Source organism: Pezoporus occidentalis, unplaced genomic scaffold (assembly GCF_034315485.1).
Source record: "Pezoporus occidentalis ecotype Australia unplaced genomic scaffold, CSIRO_AGI_Poc_V1 ctg4, whole genome shotgun sequence".
Classification (NCBI taxonomy): domain Eukaryota; kingdom Metazoa; phylum Chordata; class Aves; order Psittaciformes; family Psittacidae; genus Pezoporus; species Pezoporus occidentalis.
The window spans coordinates 5660890-5680759 of record NW_026915724.1 but is presented as its reverse complement, the minus strand read 5'-3'; the positions used below and the strand labels follow the sequence as shown (position 1 = coordinate 5680759).

The 19870-nt window shown below is 43.4% G+C and overlaps 1 long non-coding RNA gene across 1 annotated transcript; it reads left to right on the top strand.

Annotated features, from left to right (window-relative positions):
- Positions 1-13253: 13253 nt before the first annotated feature.
- Positions 13254-19265, top strand: LOC134171256 (uncharacterized). The gene is made up of 3 exons (XR_009967562.1): positions 13254-13821; positions 17258-17556; positions 18252-19265. It is a non-coding gene; the product is annotated as an uncharacterized LOC134171256 (long non-coding RNA).
- Positions 19266-19870: the final 605 nt, after the last annotated feature.

Sequence of the window (19870 nt, the reverse complement as noted above, 5' to 3'; positions counted from 1 at the left end):
TTCAAAAGAATGGGAGAGATTGGTGTCCAGCCCACCACTGCTGGTAGGATACTTGTACAAACCTCACACATGCAACATCAGCAACATCTCATGCTGTAGGTGGGCTCAGACTTCCCTTTATCAAGCCCCTTTCAGACTTCCTGATGGTGTCTATCAGGTCTCTTAACTGGGGGAAAAACTACAGCTCATACCACAGTTGAAGTCATAGATGACACGTTCAGATAGCCACTCTCCTCTGTGATACTTCACACAGAGGGTCCTGCTCCTGCCCTGCCCTGACCTTCTCTGGTGCCCTGGATGTTAAAATGTGGGGAAATTATCACTTGTAGCATCCTTTATTTGTTCAAACCATAGAAGGTAGACCATGCAACCCCTCTTTCTGCTAAGCCTTCCCCTTGTCCGACTACACAAATGGGGCAAGGAGGGGAAAAAAAAAGAGCCTGAGAACCAAATCTCTGAAGCAAATCCTTCTCCTGCCAGCCAGATCTTCTACCCTCTCTCCCTACTTCTGCATTAGGTAAAAGCAAAGAGAACACTCACTTACCTGTGTCAAACCAGCATTTGACTATTAGTTAATTAACCTTTGTATTTGTAAGATTCTAGAAAATTATAGAAAAGAATGCGTGGGAGGACAGAGGATAATTTGAAAGAAATAATTTATACAGATAAATGTGACAGAGAGTGATATTCCACGCAGTAAGGCAAGAACAGAGAAAAAAAAAATGAATTAGATACAAGATAAAGTTAAGGATCTTAGCCCAGAGAGGAGTATTGACGAATGGAGACCCTACTTTTCAGCAGGAGTAATATCAGAAATTTATAGCAAGAACATAGGCAAAACCCACATCTTTCTTGAACTTTTAAGAGATTTTCATAGTGGTAACTTTTAAATGTGACCATGGTAGTTTGAACCTTTGACAAAGAACTGGTTTTGAACCTGACTAATCTGAGAGCAAAATTCAAAACTCACCCCAATCACTCACGAAATTGTTAAAAAGTGCCCATCCACCCTCTCGCTTCAGTCCTCTTGTCCAAAGTCAGCTTATTAACCCAAGGGATGGAAGAAGCACAACGGAGACATGAAATCTGAAATCAGTATTTTTAGAGTTTACTAGGTCTCTGGCATTGGTAAAATAAAGATGAGTATCCTCACAAAGACAAGTATGATACTTACAAACTATTTTAAATCACAGCAGAGTATTGATTTTCTAACCTTGCATCTTCTGCTGCTGTTGTTGGCTTGGCTGCTTCTCTGAATTGGAATTAAGACTACTGTCCTGAGAAGTGTTTCCAGGACTCCTTCCAGAAACATGCTCTGCTGTAAAGTATATAAAGAGAGTTGTATACTCAGAGATCAAAACACTTTGGGGTAACTTATTTGGCACAAAGAGCTGACCTGCTGCCATTAAAAGGCAAAAAAAGGTCCATAAAATATGGAGGGTGTTGACTAGGCTGGGTATTATTAAAATTCAAAATTTCAGTTAACTAGACTTCATTAAACTAGATGTTTTTCAACAGCACTCCTTATCTACCTTCCTACTACCATCAGAGTTGCCTGGTGTTTCCAAATAAGTGTCTCAAGACACTCAGTAAAGACATTAACAGACATGCAATAGGTAACATTGTCTCTCTCAATGGAAACACACAAAATAGTTTTTAATGCATTTTATAAATATTGATCCTTGATAAGCATAAAATTAATACAATGTTAATCAGACAAAGCACTAATTCCTAAAAGGCAGTTTATTCATTCCAATGAGTGATGGGATTCACCAATTCATAGAATTGTGTCCCAGTAAACACTAAATCTTAATTCACATAAACTGAAGTCATTAAAAACAGATTTTGTGTCTCACAAACAGCTCCTGTTTTGACAGAAAAAGCATCTACTTTTCAGAAATATTTAAACTAAAAAATAAAATTAAAAGAAAATGATAAATTGAGAGAAGCACCAGACTGAAGCTCTGCACTAGAAACCTCAGATCATATGCTCCTACTAAATCCCACTGTCAAAAGGGCAAGTGAGCAATAAAAAATTAAAATCTTGTCATTTAACCTTTCATCTAGTACAGATACTTATATGCTTTCTTTTAAATGGGGAGAAAAGTATACAAAAGAGTAGAACTCAGCACTTTCTATTTCCATTTCATCACAGTGTACTGATACCTTACTTTGCCAGTAGATGTAGAACACTCAGTTGACAAAAAAATAAAAAAGATGTGATCATTTAAATGTACTGAAATATAATATAAATTAAGTGAATTATGTGTATGCTTCATCTTCAAACTGTAATCTCATCTAAAAATCTCCACCACACACATAAAAGCAAGAAAACGAGAAGGAATGGCATGATGAAAAGGTTTTATTGGTTTTGGGTTAAATGAGAAACTGTCATGAGAAACAAGCAACTTACACAGACTGCTGCAAATGAGCTCTAATTAAGACAGAATGCTGTAGAAAAACAAGCAAGACATAAAATATATAGCCCTAATAAGAAGAAAAGTCACAAAAAGATATTTCTTTTTATATTTAGAAGGCCTGGGTTTATGTCCTTTCACTTATAAAGATAGCTGTGCAAATAACAAGCAGAACTAACACAGAGAAATCATGAGTTATAAAATATTAGAGAACTTTCCAACATATCTTTGTTAATCAACAAATCTGATCTAATTGCAAAAGCTCCTACAGAAGGAGAAATTCTGCCTGTCTCACTCTCCTGGAAGTGAAGAACTCCAGTGCATGCAGACTCCTCCTTCCACTTCTGCAAAACACTCGGTTAGAACCTAGCAACAATCTAGATTTTCATATTTTCCTAAACTGAACCTCCAATAACAGCAGTTTGTGTTACAGCTAGAAAGCCTACAAGCACCCCAGCATAGTCCTGAGCTTTTTCTGCTGGTCCTTTCTCTCTGTCTTTTGCATGGACACAGTTATATCATGTCCTTGTAACAAAAATCCTATCTCTACAAATTCTGATATGCCTTCACTACAGTATTTCCATGAACCACAGTAAATAGGTAAGAGCAGAAAGGGAAGACAATGTTTCTCAGAGTTTTTGAGTTGGCATCTTCAAAGGTCCGGGTCACTGTAAAACAAAGCTTGTTGGTAGGGGGCTTAAGCAGTGAATTCCAATTTTTTGTTTTTAAATGTATATCAGGCTGCTAACAAACCAGCTTTTCTTGTAGGCCATCTGACACCCACATCACACTCTGTTTGATAACATGATATAATTTCTGTGGAGCTGGTGGGGAAGACCTCTGACCTCAAAATCAATCTTGGAGAACTAGTAAGCAGGAGGCAGAGCATCATTAATATGATCAAAGGTACCTATCAAACCCAGTATTTTCACGTACACATAGCCATGGCCATGGCCATCTACAATTAGAAACAGTTTCAGTGCCTTTTTATATTGGACTAAGAGCTACTGACAGTAAATTCACACAATGCTACTGTTACCTCTGCAGGTGGGCAATATCAACTGGCAGCTATCAACTGATTCTCTATGATATTTTATATACACAAAAAAAAAAACAAAAACACACACAAAAACCACAAAACCCAAACAATTATTTTAGAGCGACTATTTTCAGTTCTGCAAGAACACAAGGCTAAATCGATCAACATGGAATAATAATACCAACTAAAATGAAGAATGTCATACAGACTCTATGTCATGAACCCATAACTTTACAAAGCATTGACATTTTCACAAGGTATTCAATTCTTGATCTTTCCTGTAAATTATTTTTATTTGTAAATTCTAATAAACTACAAAGAAACAAGCTCCTCTTTCTATGCTTTCCTCCCCAGGACAAAGTGTAAGCATGTATTTTAGGCAGCATTTCAAAAGAGGAGACTGTAGTGTGAAGCCTGCAGAGGAAATGACCCTTGCTAAAATGGTCATGCTTTGACTAGGTTAAAAAAAGAAGCAGCAGTGGTTGAAAAGCTATTTGTGAAAACAGATGAATAGATTAAATTAATCTCAGTCTTTTGTTTCTCTTACATGCACATCCTCCCTGCTTACCAGGAACCTCCTCATTAAACTCACTACTTACATGCCTTCATACTCAAAGCCAGTTGCAATAACAAGAACTTGCATTTGTCCAATAAAACCTATGAACAGCTCTGAATATTTTTGCACGCCATCTACTGGTACTTTTTTATCCCCAAGCCATGGCATCTGCCATTAAAAAAAAAAATATATGTTTTTGTTGTAAAAGATGTAGTTGAGCAATTTCAGCCTTGCTTGGAGTTCAAGCTTTTGCAGCCAAGCTGGAGCAGTTCTTCCCTGCAGCAAGCTGAATTTTGCTGCATAGATTATCAATTTTGATGTATTTAAACAACTAGTCATCAGGTACCCGAGCAGCAGCTTCCCTCCCAACCCCCTGATCCTGCCTCTGCAAGTAGTGCCTCCATCCCTGCATTTCTCAGTGATACCCAGCCTTCGATACAGATTCTCTCCCTCAACATGTCACCACAAACTTTATTCTCACCTGCATCCTCTCCCCACATTTCCTTTAGCGAAGATCTGTGAACAAACTCACCCCCTACACAAACAACCCACACACACACACAGAATTACAGAGGCTTTTAAAAGTCTTTTGAATAGTTATTTGATCTCTCTGAGCTATAAGACTTCATAATAATTCCAGGCCCTTTCCTTAGCTTCTTAATACCGCCAGCTCTCCCACTTTCATGAGCCAGTGTTTCATAAAGCCCCAGCTGCTGCAATCATGTATCTGCAAGAGAAGCTCAAATCTTGTTTTTAAAGTAAATTTCCAGCTTTTGCAGATGAAAAGTCTGAAAGCACGAGGGCCCCATCTCAAAAACAGGAAACAAGCCCTAAATGTATTATTAGAAAAATAATCAAAGCCTTGGAAAGAGTGACTCATTAGTTTTGAATTCTTTAGATATATAGCACTAACTTTTGGTGAACACTCCATCACCCAGATTACACCTCAAAAAAAATAATGCATATATAAAAACAACTTTCAAACTGACCAACAGATTCATCCCTTTATTCCCTGCTTCTACTCCCAGCAGGCCTTCAGCTCATCAGCTGCTGAGACTGCAGGTCCCAGATTCCTGGTCTACAAGAACCTGAGACAAGCAAACAAGCTGGTTTCAGCCTGCTCTTAAACATAACTCCATGTCGCAAGCCCTCGAGATAATGCCTTTATTAAAACATGGGACAAAACCTCCACAAAGTTCCAGTGTTGCTGTGAAAAACAGGAAGGAAAATCTGTGGTGTGATTGAGTGAAGGTGCATTGAGTCTGTGTGCTTTGGGTTTTGTTTTATCCCACATGGCTCTTCATTTTCTATGCCCTCACATAGTTGGAAATGTATTTGCATTCAATAAAGTGTGCTATATCTCTGCCATATTTTTAATTGATTATTCTATATCTCTCTTTGCCAAAAACACTTTCATAGTAGCACTACAGTTTCTGGAGTGGACAAATAAATAAGTCCCTTAGAAGGTAAACTCACATGTCCCTTTTCCCTATATTTAAATATAGCACTCTTTCTACTGAATGAATATAACGTTTGTATTCATTATCAAGGAGCAGACTTACTAAAATAAACATGCAGATGTTTATATACGTCCAAGATGCAGACCCAAAACCCAATATATGTGTATTCAAGATCTTTTTTTTCATCAGTCTATAGTGATATATATCTGCAGAGAAATGTAAAAGATGTGGTTCTTCAGGGGTATGTCAGACAGATATGCACATGTGTACCATGCTAAAATTTGTCTTTTTGCTGCCAGATTTTCAGGAACTCATTTATAAAACCTTGATCTATCTATTTCAAATCATAACCAAGCCTTCACTGAAATAAGTTGGCTGGAAAACCCTTAGCAAGTAGAGTGGATACAACTCACATATGAGTAAAGCAGTCTTCACAGGAGCAGAGATAATTTATGGGAAGAGCATCCTAATTCCCGTAGATATCTGGAACAGTTACTATAAGTCATTTTTAACCCAGGATGCACTGTACAGACAAGGCAATAATTTAAAAATCTTTCTACCTTAAAATATCAGTATAAGTAAATACGAAACTACTTTAAACCACAAATGTTGTGCAAACACACAGGAAGAACCTCTTCTGTTTTCTGAGTACTTTACAGTAGCTATCTCAGGCTTCTTTTATCTCTTAAACCCATCTCCAGCTCTGTAGTGGTCCTTCAGCCTGGCATATATATTCCATGAACAAAGTGCTGGTGTCCTTTCCCTTCTGTTCTGCACCACCTTAACCCGCACTTCTGCCTGTGATCGATACTCTCTGCTTTCCATCTTTGCCAGCCTCACATACCTTACTTATCCCCAGTGGCTTGTTTTTGCCTCTCTTGGCTGAAGCTACAAATTCGTATGTGCAGAAATGTCCATGTTTTAAAAGCACTGCATAAGGTTGGTGCATTATACTAAAGACAGATTTGAGTATCCTTCCACACTCCGAGCTCTATATTGTTCTTCCAATAGTTCCATTCAGTTCAGCAGGCCAAATTTTGTTGTCCCCTTTGTCATGTAGAGTAGCATCTCAGCCTTTGAATAGTCCCACTGATTTAGATCGGACTTACTCACACAATCAGCCATTAATAAGAATGGAAAGAGAAGCTGACATATAGCAACATTTCTAATTTAAGTTTCTTGATGGCATAGAACAACCTACTAATGATGAAACCTTTGCAAAAATGTAACTGCCATTGCTATTTCTTTTTTGTCAAACTAGAAAAATCCTTATTTCTGTGAATGACATTAGTTTTACAGAATACTGTCCAAAGTACATTATAGTGATGCAGTGAAAATCCAGAATACAACAACCCTGTGCATCTGCTTTTGCACTACAGTATAGCAGAAATGGTACAGTGTCTAAAAGAAAAAAAATAAAGTATCTATAACTGTCTAACACCAACAATCCCCCAATTCACAAAACAAAGCTATGACAAAGAACACAAATAAATATACATGTAGCTCACCAAATCCACATACAGGTGGAAATAAAATCTAGCTGGCTGAAAATGCATTTCTATGTATTTTATCCAACATTTTAAGGTAATCATATGTTATCATCATTACTTTTCAGTACACAGAAGCGTGAAGCCACTGAGCATCCAGAAGAGCAAGAAATGAAGGGTAAGGCCTCGAAACATAAAGGAACTTAACATTTGAAATGGTCATATTTGTTGAATTGATGCATTCTTTGTGTTGCAGACCAAACCAAAGTCCTAAAATAAAAGAGCTCCTTTCAACAAGCTCCAGTGAAAGGGATAGATCTGCTAAAAATAATGTTGCAGGTGCCACAATATTATTGTGTATACGTTGCTGCTGTATTTTTAATAGTCACTCATTCCTTTGGAGATCAACTTGTAAAAGAATTATTCATTCTCTCTGTGCATACATTTTGAGAATAATTCACTGTATTTTTCCAAATTATTTTCAAAGTGTACACACTGAGGAAAGGATACAAAACTTTTCTCAGGCTACATTTGAAAGCCTGTCAGCACTCAGAGCTAAGGCCTTTAATCCCAGGCTTTAAATAATTTAGGTAACACTTGATTACTCCATTGCTGGAACGTCAAGCTCTGCAAAATCTGAGTAACACAATTTTTGAGGAGAAAAGAGAGAATACTCTACTATAAGCTCTTACGTAAAGTATATTTCCTGTAAACAAACCCTGAACTGCAGCCTGGTCTTTGCAATGCAAACTGTGGTAAAGCACCACTGGGGCTACCCCCCAAAAAAACACTTTGTTCTGGTTTCCACTAACAATACCCTGTAGTGAGGAGTTCTATGGTGCACTAGTCGCAGCTTACATGCTACAAAGTCCGATATTCAGAGGGCTTAGAGAACAGCCTTTCCTTAGGTTCCTATTTAGTAATATACCCTAGCTAAAATAGGCACATCGACTTCAGACAAACAAAAAAGCCCACCCCTCGATACACACACGATTTAGTCAGCAACAAAAAATAAAAGGAGTTTTTACCTTTCTTGTGGACTAATTTTTTTCTTGAGACAACAATTTAATTTTCACAGGTAATCCACAGGGGATTCGATATTTGCTGTCTCTATGCATTTGTTAAATACAAAAGTTAGTACAAATTGCTTTGTTCTCTTAGGTATGTCTGTACCTGTACTGTTAACAAAGTCTGAACCACCTCAGTTTTTCAGTCATACTCTCCACTCAAAAAATAGTTTTAGCTAACAAAATAAACTTCTTTGTACAAAGCTATTTAGACAATTTTCATGGGGGTAAGAAGCATGAACATCATAATGTGGGCTGTGTAACAATCTATGCATATTTCATTACATAGAAACACCAACTGACTTAAGAATAAACAACCTAAAACAAAAAAACAAACAAAAAAAAATCAGAAGGCAACAAAGAAGAAAAATAAGGGAAAAAAAAAACAACAAACCAAAACACATTTCCCCCTGCAAATCAAATTATCACTTATTAGGTCCTTTATGATCCCTTTTCACCGCTGCTTTTGAATCCTCCTTTGCACAGAGGAATACAAAGTTTTTCTCTTCAATTCATCAGCTCCTTTTCACTCCAAAGCTCACCATTTAGGCCTTTGCAATACATAGTGCTAGAAAATCAGAAACAACAAGAAGAAGCCCACGTTTGCCCTCAGCAGAGTCAATAAATGGCACATTTGATGCTCTCTCATACATTTTGAGCCAAGTCCACATACACCTACTGCCCTGACACCTCATCCATCAGCTCTTAAAGCACAAGAGCAGCGCCCCACAAGCAAACCTCTTCTCTCCTACGCCATCTCCAGAGTTGAGGCCCAGATGAGAAACAGCCTTATCTTCCAATATAACAAGGATACACCTCTAAGATCAGACCTTGGCAATTTGACCTAAAGCCATCCTTACTTGCAAAACAAAGTCTCCATCATCTTCAGAGCAAGAAGGAAAGAGAGTGAGAGGGGAAACAGGGGTGGGGGTAGGGGGTAAAGTCCAGTCCTCTCTGACCTGATTGGAAACTTTGTTGTGGCAAAAAGAAGAAAAAAAAAAATCTCTTTGGCCAGTTGAGAAAGTTCCTATGGTTGCTCTTGTATTGGGAGGGTCTGTTCGGGGTTTCTCAATCTTCTTTTCTCTCTCTCCCCCTCTCTTTCTCCCCTTCTCTTGTTTCAAAAGGGGCCTCTGGTCAGCGCTGATTAATAAGTGTTTTTTGTTGTGAAGTGTTGAATAATAGAAGATGGCCAGTGACCCAGGAAAGACTAAACCTTGTGCTACTTTATTGTGGCAAGCTGAGAAAGGGCTTTAGGACAGAGACCCCAAGCACTGACCCGCACACATCCTGCGGATTCCCTATTCATTCTCACAGCCTTCCAGTCGCCCAGAGCTCCCATTGTTTGCCAAGCAACAATGGAGATTTTGCACAGAAAGTAAAGCTCTCTTCAGATTCCTCCCTGATGGTTTGCATTTGGGGAAAAAACCATCCTTAACATGGGGCTGGGTTTTTCTTTCCATTAACTGAATTTCATGAAAACTCTTAGGATTTGGGCTTTTATTCTCATCACTCAAGACTTCCTATACAAACCCAAGAAAATAAATGCTGTCTCTTAATAAATTCTTTAAAAAAAATAAATAAATTACACAACACATTTTTCCTGGGGTACCATTTCCCTAGCGATTTAAGGGGGAAAATTAGGTTTCTTTTCTTTTACTCCTTAGCATATCACTATGCTTTATTGCACACTACATATTGCTGCAGCTCCTAAAAATAACTGTATTCAAGCATCCTCTTTTCTGAGTGGGAGCCAACTGGAGAGTGCTGCTCCTTTCCAAAAAAAAAAAAAAAAAAAAAAAAGAAAAGGCAGAAGATTGAAATCTCTCAGTTCATTTCTGCCCTGATTAGGCAAGCCTAGCTTTTATCTCCTCACAGGCTGGCCCCTTCCCCATGCTCCAAACAAAGGGTTCATCCGCAGCCACCAAGGAGGGCAAATGCCACTCAGTAGACTTGCTCTGATTTACCTGTAGGGCCCAAACCACATTTCTCATTCTAACCTAGGCATTTATTTGCGCTCTAACCATGTGGATAAATAACTCTTGCAGCTGTCAAGCCTTTGGGTAGGAACACAGTTAGATGGATCAGAGGCCTCAGGATCGCAGAGTTTTGTTTAATTGCTTTCTTTGGCCTGTTATACACAGATTTCCATTCTTCTATGGCATCCACTTACACATGTCACCAAGCAGCTAAGAGGTTTGGGTGTTTGGTTGTGCCTTGTGTTTGCGGGTTTTGTATCTTGTGAATTTACTAGGCATAAAATTAAAAAGAAAATAAAGAAAGAAAACAAAAAAGAGCAGGAGGAGGCAGCAATTGCAATCAATAGGACAAATTCCTGTTAGATTGCTAAAAATGGGACTTCCCCCCTCAGTTATTTGCATTTATAACTGGCTGGACATTTTTATCAGGACCATTGCTTTCTCTCAGTGTTTACACCTGTGTAGGGAGGTCTAGAAATCCACGCTTTGGAGGTGAGGGAGAAAAGACCAGTCTGTCAGAGAAACCTTTAACAACTGAAGGGGGAACAACAGTCTTTATTAAGGATATTGGGTAGCAGAATTACCTTGGCAGGGGCGGGAGGCGTTGTAAAACAACCATTTGCAAAAGGCTTTCAGGCTGAAACCCTTTCATCGGTGGCGAGGGGAGGGGGAGGCAGGGCGGGGGCTCGCAAACCCCCAGCTATCTCCATTTGTCAGAGCCACAGAGGAGGGGTCGTAAAGCCAGCGGCGCAGAGGGGTAGCTGCCCGGTGGTCCAGAGCCGGACGCGGCTACAAGTGCAATGAGCGCGGCGGGCTCAGCCCGGAGCCAAGGAGGGGCGGCGCTGGGGACCCCAGCCTTTCACTTTCATGCCCACCACATCCACTTAAAACGTTAGGAAAGGGAGAAAGGGGAAAAAGGGGGGGGGGGGGGGGAGAGGGGGGGCGGGAAGCAAGCGCCTTGCTGCATTGTTCCCCCGCCGAATTGATATGCTAATTCCCCTTGTGAGGGCACCACAAAGAACACCTTGCACTTCTGAAAGACTTTTGTGTCCTGGCCCGAGAAGTTTATTATCAACTAATTAGCAACAACTTCTAGCAATGAGTTGGGTTACATTTTCATAAGCTTTGAACAAACATCCTGAGCTGCGTCGTGTCAGGATGATGGGCTTGCTAAGGAAAATAGAGTCCTAAATCAGGGAACGAGCTTCCATAATTAGCGCCTGCTATATTTGGAGCCTCTGTCCACGTAGGTCTTCTTTCTGAGGCTTTTGATTCAGGATTTTGCTTCCAGGATTGCAAAGGACCATGGCAAGCAGTCTACAAAACAAAATCTTACTCTGGAATGACTAGACACTTTTTTTCCTCATGTTAAGGCTCTTTTCTTGCAACCGAGGAGTATTTCAAATGACCCTGATAATGCACCAAGGATAATCAGTATATGAAGAAGCTCAATACAAGCATACTCCTATTAAATATTATTTAAAGAGGCTTGTTGCAGGCAGTCTAGCACTTCAGATATAAAACTCGTCTGGGAAAACGGACGGTTATATTTGAAATGACAAAAAGAAAACACCTTTAGATTTCACAGGTTATTTGTTTGTTGGTTGGTTTTGTTTGTGTGTTTTAATTCCATGTTACTCATGTTACACTTTCAAAAGGAGGAGGAACTGGTTTTAGGACACCTCTTTCTGTAGACTACTTGTATATTTGGAAGCAAAATGATATGCTGTTTCCTTGGTTTAACGTGAAACTGGGGGAAAAAATAGAGGACTTCATTTTATCACTGTAGTCAGCACTGGTTATTTTATTCTTGGCTTTATGTAATCAGAATAGGGCAGAAACAACCCTCTGAAGCTAAGGACATTCTAAGGTTTACTGACAATTCTTATGGACTGGAAACAACATATATTGTGGAGTTTTAGCTTTCGAGGTGTAGGATTTGGGAGAGGGAGGAAGGATCGTACTGCAGCTCAAATCAGTACTAGATTGATGTTGCAGTTCACATGTGGATCTCCAGCATGGCCTTTCTGAGCCTGCCCTGGTCCTGAGGAGAGGGCCAAGGAGCCTGGGATCCTTGGGCCCATTCAGATACAGTGGGTGCTGGGATGCAGAAGAAAGCAGCTCAGCCATGGCTGCTTTTACAATTTACCTTATTCTCTGCTATTCAATTCATTTAATGGGTAAACACACTGTCCACCACTTGGTCTCTTTCTGTCCCCTTCTCCAAGTGATTTCATTTGATTAAAATCCTAAAAGGTGGTATAATGTCTTATTGAAACCCTGTAATGTAAGGTGTGGTAGTGGATTAGAGTCCTTCATTTCCTTTCAATAATCCTAAATGCAGCTATCTCTGGTTCCTTAATCTCCTCTAGAGTCGGATTACCATCCATTTCAGCAAGTGTAGCTGGAATTAGGAGATGACAAGGATGCAAAGAAAGTGCCAAGAACCTAAGGTGACCAAGATGTTAGGGTGCCCCTGGGGTCCCTCAGGGCCCCTGGTCCCCAGCACAGCCCTTCCCTGCAGCTCCACATCAGGAAGGGCCACCGCTGGGTTGTTTTAGCGCTTCATTTGTCTCATGACAGGCTTCTGCCAGCCCTGTGGGTGTCAGACTCTGACATGGCCAGGCTAGCCACGATCTGTCATGCACAGATGGGGGGGGTGTGTGTATACATATATATATGCACATATATAAAAAAAATAACATTTTTATATATATGTATGAGCATATATACACACATATACCCATGGATTTTCCTCTACTGGGAAAGAAGAATCAACATAGAATACCTGCTGAAATGTGGAGCAAGTACAACCATGCTCATACTTTTCTCTGTCAGCCTGGAAAAAGTAACCCAGCATGAAAACACATGTATGTTTTAAACAATCCCTCATATTTGATTGAAATTGAATATGCCACCACGTATATTTAAGATTGAAGCTTTATTTTTAAAGGCCTGTAATCCTTTCAAGGAGATTTTGTTGATTGAAGACTTCATTGGAAAGTAATTGTGGATTGTACAGCCCTGACCTTTGCAGGAAACAGGGTGCAGGTCTGCCCAGCTTAGAAATACTGTGCATCCATTTCTTGTGAAGCTCCTGCAGACTAGCTAAGTATGCATGTAAGTTCAGGAATTTAATTAAAAGGTTACAATTAGTGGCTCAATCGTCAAAGTTGGGGACATGGTATTTTTATAATACGTAAAATACATGATCTAAATATACTTTATAAAAAAACACATAACCAAACGCCCTCCCCCAAAAAATAAAAAAGCAAATTAAGGCCAGGCCTTCTACACAAATTGGAGGCAGCTAAATGCTCTTTTGTGCCTGCAGCTCTAAGGAGGCTGTGATGCATGCGAAGGAAAGTGACTGACTTAACTCATTGGGATTCAGGGAACGACCTGCCCTCTTTTGAAAAAAAAAAAAAAAAAAAAAAGGAAGAAGAAGGAAAGTAAGTGTGTATGTGTGTGTGTGCGTGTTCATGTGTCTGTGTGTGTGAGAGAGAGAGAGGAGGGGGAGACTCACACAGTCCTGCTTTCCTGTGCTGAGAGCTACTGGTTCCCAAGCAGAAAGTATGAAGAAAAACCCAGCATCTTGTCTCTTCGCTGCATTTACACAATGAAATCACTCTTATTTTCATTCCTGCTAACAGGCCGGTTTTGCCTGCATCCACTTCGAGCCACGGACGATGGGAACAAAAAAGTACTTAAAAAAAAAAAGCAGACAAAAAAATACATATATGAAAAGAAAGAAAAAGAAAAAAGAAAAGGAAAATAAAAAACACGCTGGGGTGAGGATTGCTCACTTTAGCGCTGGCTGTAAGTACAAAATTTCTTGCTGCATTTCATAGGGATAGTGAGAGGCTGTTGCAGTTTAGGTTGGGGATGTTTGGGTTTGGTTTGGTTCTTTGTTGTTCCCACTATCTCTTTTTTTTCATTATTATTATTATTACTTTCAAATATCACCCGTTCTTTATCAGTCTTCTGCTGAGTTACTTGAATAAGAAAATAAAAGCCAAGGGAGGGAGTGCTACGGGCTGCTGAGCTGAGCGGAGCCGAGCAGAGCCATGCCGTGCCGAGCCGCGCCGTGCAGAGCCGAGCGCGGCTGCAGGGCAGCTGCCGGAGGCTCGGAGCTCCCGCGGGCGCGGGGGAATGCCGGGTGCTGGCGAAGCGGGGGGCAGACGGCTATATTCGACATCAATTATGTGGCTTCAGATGGGCTGAAAATGCATTTTATCTTTTTCTTTTTTTTTTTTTTCCTGTCACGGAGGTGTGCACGCCCCTGTGTGTACACTCTTATCCTTGGGCAGCGTGGCCCTGCTCGAGTTTCTGTGGTGCAACGCGAGTCCATCCAGCTTGAAGGAATGTGGTGGTCAAACCAGCTTTCTAGCTGGTTTGGGGGAATTCCTTCCTCCCCCCCTCCTCAAGTGTACATGTGATAGCGGTACTTTTTCCTGGCAGGATTTGATTTAAATAAACTAAGATCAAAACTGTCTCCCTTTCGCCTAGCCTGGTCGCTTTTCTCCCCCTCCCCTTCCTCCTTTCTTTCTTTCTTTCTGTGTGAGCACTCCTGGGAAAGCTGATCGGCTAGAGGGGAAGGCTTTTGAAATCGTGGGGGAAAATGTAAGAGAATTCAGAGAGTCCGGGCTTTCTTTGTGTGGTGCTGAAGCCGCGGAGCTGCTTTGTGCTTTGGAAGGAGAAAATGGCGAGTCCTATTGTGTTTAGGCCATTTTCTTCCGGTACAAGGGTTTTCCCCCAAATCCTAAATACTTCAGGACTCCTTTGAAAGAAGTCTCCCAGCCCACGAAGTGTGAATGGCTGCAGCTCTGCCTTTTCCCCTGCCGGCAGTACCTCACGTTTAAGAGAGCCCACACATTTCTCCTTGCAGGGCTAGTGCACAATCCCTAAAGCTGCTGCATTCAGAGCTTCTTGCATTGGAGCGGCTATTTCAGCTGCTCTTAACCCGCGTTATTCAACTCAGGGGAGTAGGTTATGAGAAGAGGGGGACGAAAGAAATAATAATCCAAGACTTGTTCTTGCTTTAACATGCTAAAAAGGGGCGACGCTAGCCAAAGAGGGGAGGGGAAAGATCATCTGAGAAAAAACTTGTGAACCGCTGAGTGATGGTCTGAATTTTCCGCTAAATTATTTAAACTTTATGTATACATACATGTATGTGTATGTGAGAGAGTGTGTATGTATGTGCCTACAGATGTAGCCACATAGCAAGAAAGAACATTAGGCTCGCAAAGAGGTCGTGTACACATAATGTGTGATTTTAGAGTGTATTTAGTCACTGTGTGGAAATTGTTCCTGCTATAGCATGCAATGAAAAAAAATAGTTTGGAATGTTGTCAGTTCTTTTCAGGTGAGCTGATAGGCAGGTACTCAGATACTGAAAACCGCCCCTGAATTTTCACATTAATCTGTTAAAGAAAACAAATGAAAGTCCAAGGTTTAAAGACCGTTGCCCGATATTAACCACTTTTCATTATCATATGGGCTTTCCCAGGCGTCAGGGATTAAAAGCACTTTGAAACAGGAGAGCTATGAAATAAAACCTGAGAAAGGAAATTCCTGTGCACCCTGCCTCTCCTCCTTCTAAATGCTGATTTTTTTTTTTTTTAAATATTAGATACTAATAAAGCACAGGCGGATTTGGAAGTGTCCTGGAAGGGCCGGCGCGCTCCCTGGCCTCTCCGGCAGCTGGCAGCGCGGGCGCGGAGGGGCGCGGAGGGGCGCGCACACCGCGGAGAGCAGTGCTGTTCAGCCGCCGGCTGGTCAGCACCATGGACAGGGGCCGTGTGCGTGGCCGGGGCCCGACTAGAGATCACCCTGGGGAGAAAAGGGCGTGAATCAGGGTGCCGACCCCCAAAACGGAGGGGAACTGATCTGGCCTGCCTTTCTTGTTTTTCCTTCCGTGTGGCTGCTCAAGTTTACACACGAAAGACTTGAGAAATTGCGTTTACAATTCTCCAGCATGAGAACAAACTCTATTAAAATGCCTTGCTAGTGATTTCTCACTGCTCACAAAAGCAGCAAATGGATCTCTCCCTTCTGCATACGGTTGCTTTTTCCCCCTCAACTCCGAGCCAAAAATAAGTCTCCTGCTCGGATCAGATGAATGACAGTGGTGTAAATTAAATTGATTTTATCAGTGACCAAGTTCCACAATTGGAAAAATTAAATGCCACTTTGACAGACAAGGATAATATGGAACAGATCTATAAAACAGCTTCTTTGAACAACAACAACATCAACAGAAGCCTAGGTGCTGGCGAATCCTTCTTCTTCATCCCGCTGTATTATGTCACATCATTTAGTTTGCCTTTCTGCAGTATCGAGATGACAGAAACCATTGTTTGATGCAAAGCGACTAGCAATGATGAGTCATGGACTTTATGCCACAGCAAAGGCAACAACCATGGGTCCCAGGCAAATTTCTTTTTTATTTATTATTTATTTTGATCACGCTTCTAATTGGATTCCCCTTTCAGATGCACTTTGCAGCACTTCCAACCCACCCCACAGTTCTAGAATACCCATCATGAAACTCAGAGCTGAGCTCCAGGAGTGACAAACCGCTGTGCTTCCACCTAAGAATTGCACAAACGCAACTTCCAAGTCCTTTAGCCACGAAAAAAGCCCTATTTTGTGCCTCCCGCCGGCTCCCCAAGGCAAGAGAGGCCTTGAGCGACCTCCGCGCTCTCTGCCTGCGCTGGCCCGGTTCGGCTTGCTGCCCACCCGAGATGCTGCCTGCCGCAGGGCTTCCGCATAGCTCTGCGGCCGCGGGAGATGGTTTTCCCCTCACGGCCAGCTTCTGCCCGCTGCTCACCCCCGGGACGGGCATAACGGGAACAAAGCCCTCAGGGGGCCGGCCCTACAGCTCTCTCAGCCTTGTGCTGGGGTCCAGAGTGGGCCGGGTCGGAGGTTAAGGAGGCGCGGAGACAGGGGGAGCGACGGTGCCGCAGTGAGGAGGGGTCGGCTGCTGTGAGGGGAGGGTGGCCTCTGGGTGAGCCGGGAGCGGCCTCCTCTTCCTCTCTATGACTGTACAGATTCATGTGACATTGAGGTTGGGGAGGTGGGAGGAAGGCGGGGGAAAGTGGGGGGAGAGGAGCCGGAGGGAAGGGGGAGGGTTGAACTTTCTGCTGGGATCGTTTTTTCACACCTTTCTCTTCAGACGATGCGAGAGGACGTTTTGGGAGAAAGCAGCTCGGCGGGGTCCCCTCCGAGCAGGTCCGCCTCGACCTTGCAGGGACCCGGCCGGGCGGCGCTGGGCTGGGATTGTGCCGGGTTTCAAGGACACGGGAGATGATCAGGACTTTGGGAGCCAACATCTGCCTGGCTGGTGACGTCAGCAACCCCGTGTAATCCTCTTGTACGGAAGGCAGATGCCTTATTTGTTTGGCTGGAGAGGCATTAATCCCTAATTCTGGAGCAGCAAGCGAGGCTGAGAGACCGGACCGCTTCCTACCCCCCAAAAGCAGCTAACAGGGCTCTCCTCGCTGCGCTCCGTAGCTCCGGCTGGGTGGAGGAGCCGCCAGCCCTCGGCAGGTTTGACTGTTTTGGTTTTTATTACGATTTTTAAAGTGTTTGGAGCGGGTTGATAGTACTTATTTTTATTTGGATGCTTGGATTTCTCCCCATGGATTTCGCACTTTGCTGTCTTGCGTTCTTCAAGCCGAGAAAGAAGGAAGAACTGCGCCCCCCCCCCCTTAATTTTTTTCTTTTAAATTGTTTTTAAATATATTATAATTTTAAGCTTCCCCCTACTTTTGCCCTTGGGGGATTTTGCAGAGGCGGGCAAGGAGGTTGCTGTCTGCGGTTACCCGCGGCTGGCCGGTTCCCACCGCGCTGCAGAGACCCAGGTACCGGCTCGCCCTGGCGCTGCGATGAGGGGCGTTCTGTCTTGTGCCTCCTCGGTTGCGGAGTGAGCAGTCCAGAGGCTCGGGTCTGGCCGGCCCCAGCTTCGCGTCAGTTCGTGTGGCCCCCCTTTCCCTTCCCTTCTCCTCCTTCCCTTCTCCTCCTTCCCTTCCTCCCCTTCCCCTTTCCTCCCCGCCCTTCCCCTGCTCTGATTCCCCCCTCTCTCCCTTTTGTCATTGACAACCGAGCGGCGTGCGGTCTCCCGGCGCCCTTCCCTCCTTGCCTTCCTTTCCCTTCCCTCCCCGCCTGCCTTCCTTTCCCTTCCCGCCTGCCTTCCTTCCCTCCCCGCCTGCCCCTCTAACGCTCTCGCTTTGTCTGTTTTCCAGGCGGCCGCAGGCAAGAGCTGCGGTGCCGGGAGGGGCCGGAGCCCCCTGACCAGCTTGCCTCAGGATGCCCCGGCAAGCCACGGGAGAAGTCCCCAGGAAGGCCAGCTCTTCGCCGGAACCCGGCAGCCGCCGCTGCGCACCCTGCTTTGCCTCCTCTCTCTCTCCCGGCCCCTGGGGCAGAGACAGCAGTCGAGGTCAGCCCGCCCGTTTCCCAGGGTCTGGCCGGGGTTCAGCCCTAGGGCGATGCATGGTGCATGGCCGCTCCGCTCCTCTACTCTGTGCCATAGGCACCGAAAAGGAATGGTCCCCGTCCTGAGCCGTGAAAGATGGCAGTAGGCGTAGTAACAATTTAAAAAAAAAAAAAAAAAAAAAAGGTCAGGATGATTTTTTTTATTATTATTATGATTATTGTAATGACTTCACCCCTCATTTCCTCACTTGCCCCATTCAGTGCAGGCCAGATGGGCTGCCCAGACCCTCCCGGGAAAGGGGCAGGTGCGAGTGAGCTGAATTTTTTTCCGCTTTACAAAGAAAGATGACACGTCCTGCCCTTTCATTTTTCACCGCCGAAAGACCCCTTCTGCCCCTTGCTCCCCCCCCGGCCGAGAGGAGCTGCGATGCTCTGGGGGTGCGGGCTCCCCCCGCCCGCCATCCGGCGGAGCCGCAGGACTGGGGCAGCCGGAAAGACACAGTCCCTCCCAGCCAGGGATGCCAAATCACAGACGTCGAGTCGGGGAGAGCCAACTCCTGCCTTTAAAATCACGCGAAGACGCTGGCGAAATTAAAGTAGTCTCCTGGAACTGTGCAATAGGCACAAGCTTAACTTCTTCCTCTCTTTTTAATTTCTTTTAAAAAAATCAATTAAATTCATATTTAACAGCTTCCTGGGCATTGCAAACAACAGACGGGCTAGTAAGAAAACTCAAGCAGGAATTACATGCAGCCCAGGCCAGGCTGGGACTAGGGCGGAGGCAAATTACCGTTTTTTTTTCGGGGATCAGTTGCTATTCTGCTTCCAGAATGAGAGAGAGAGAGAGAGAGAGAGAGAGCTCCAAGGCTCTGACTCTCCGTGTTCACAGCGGACCTTGATTTAATGTCATACAATTAAGGCACGCGGTGAATGCCAAGAGCGGATCCTCAAGGCAGCATGAAAGATCTCGCTAGAATATAACATAATAATAACGTTAATAATAAAATTAACAGCAATAAATTAGAGTTTTAAAAAGGGGGAGAGACAAAGCAATAAAGAGCTCGACAGCCTGTACTCACCTACGGAAACCGAGACTAAATAGAACTGTCGGAACGAACGGCTCAGCCCGGTGGAGAGGAGATGCCGCTGCCACGGGACGGGGCAGCTGTCAGCAGCAGGTAACGGGGCCGTGGCGGGTCCCGGGGCGGTGCGGCAGCCGTGGTGTTTTTTCAAGGTTAGTGGCTACTCGACCTCTCGCTTTCCTGGGCTGAACCATGTAAAGTCGATTAATGGGAAATAAATATATTTTCTAATATTGTAATCGAGAGGATTGTTCTTTGCGCATCGCGCAGCCGGTAGCTAGGAATGCTCGTTCGATAACGGCTCCTTATCTTGCGGGGCGCCTCTGTAAGCCGCGGGATGCAGGCTC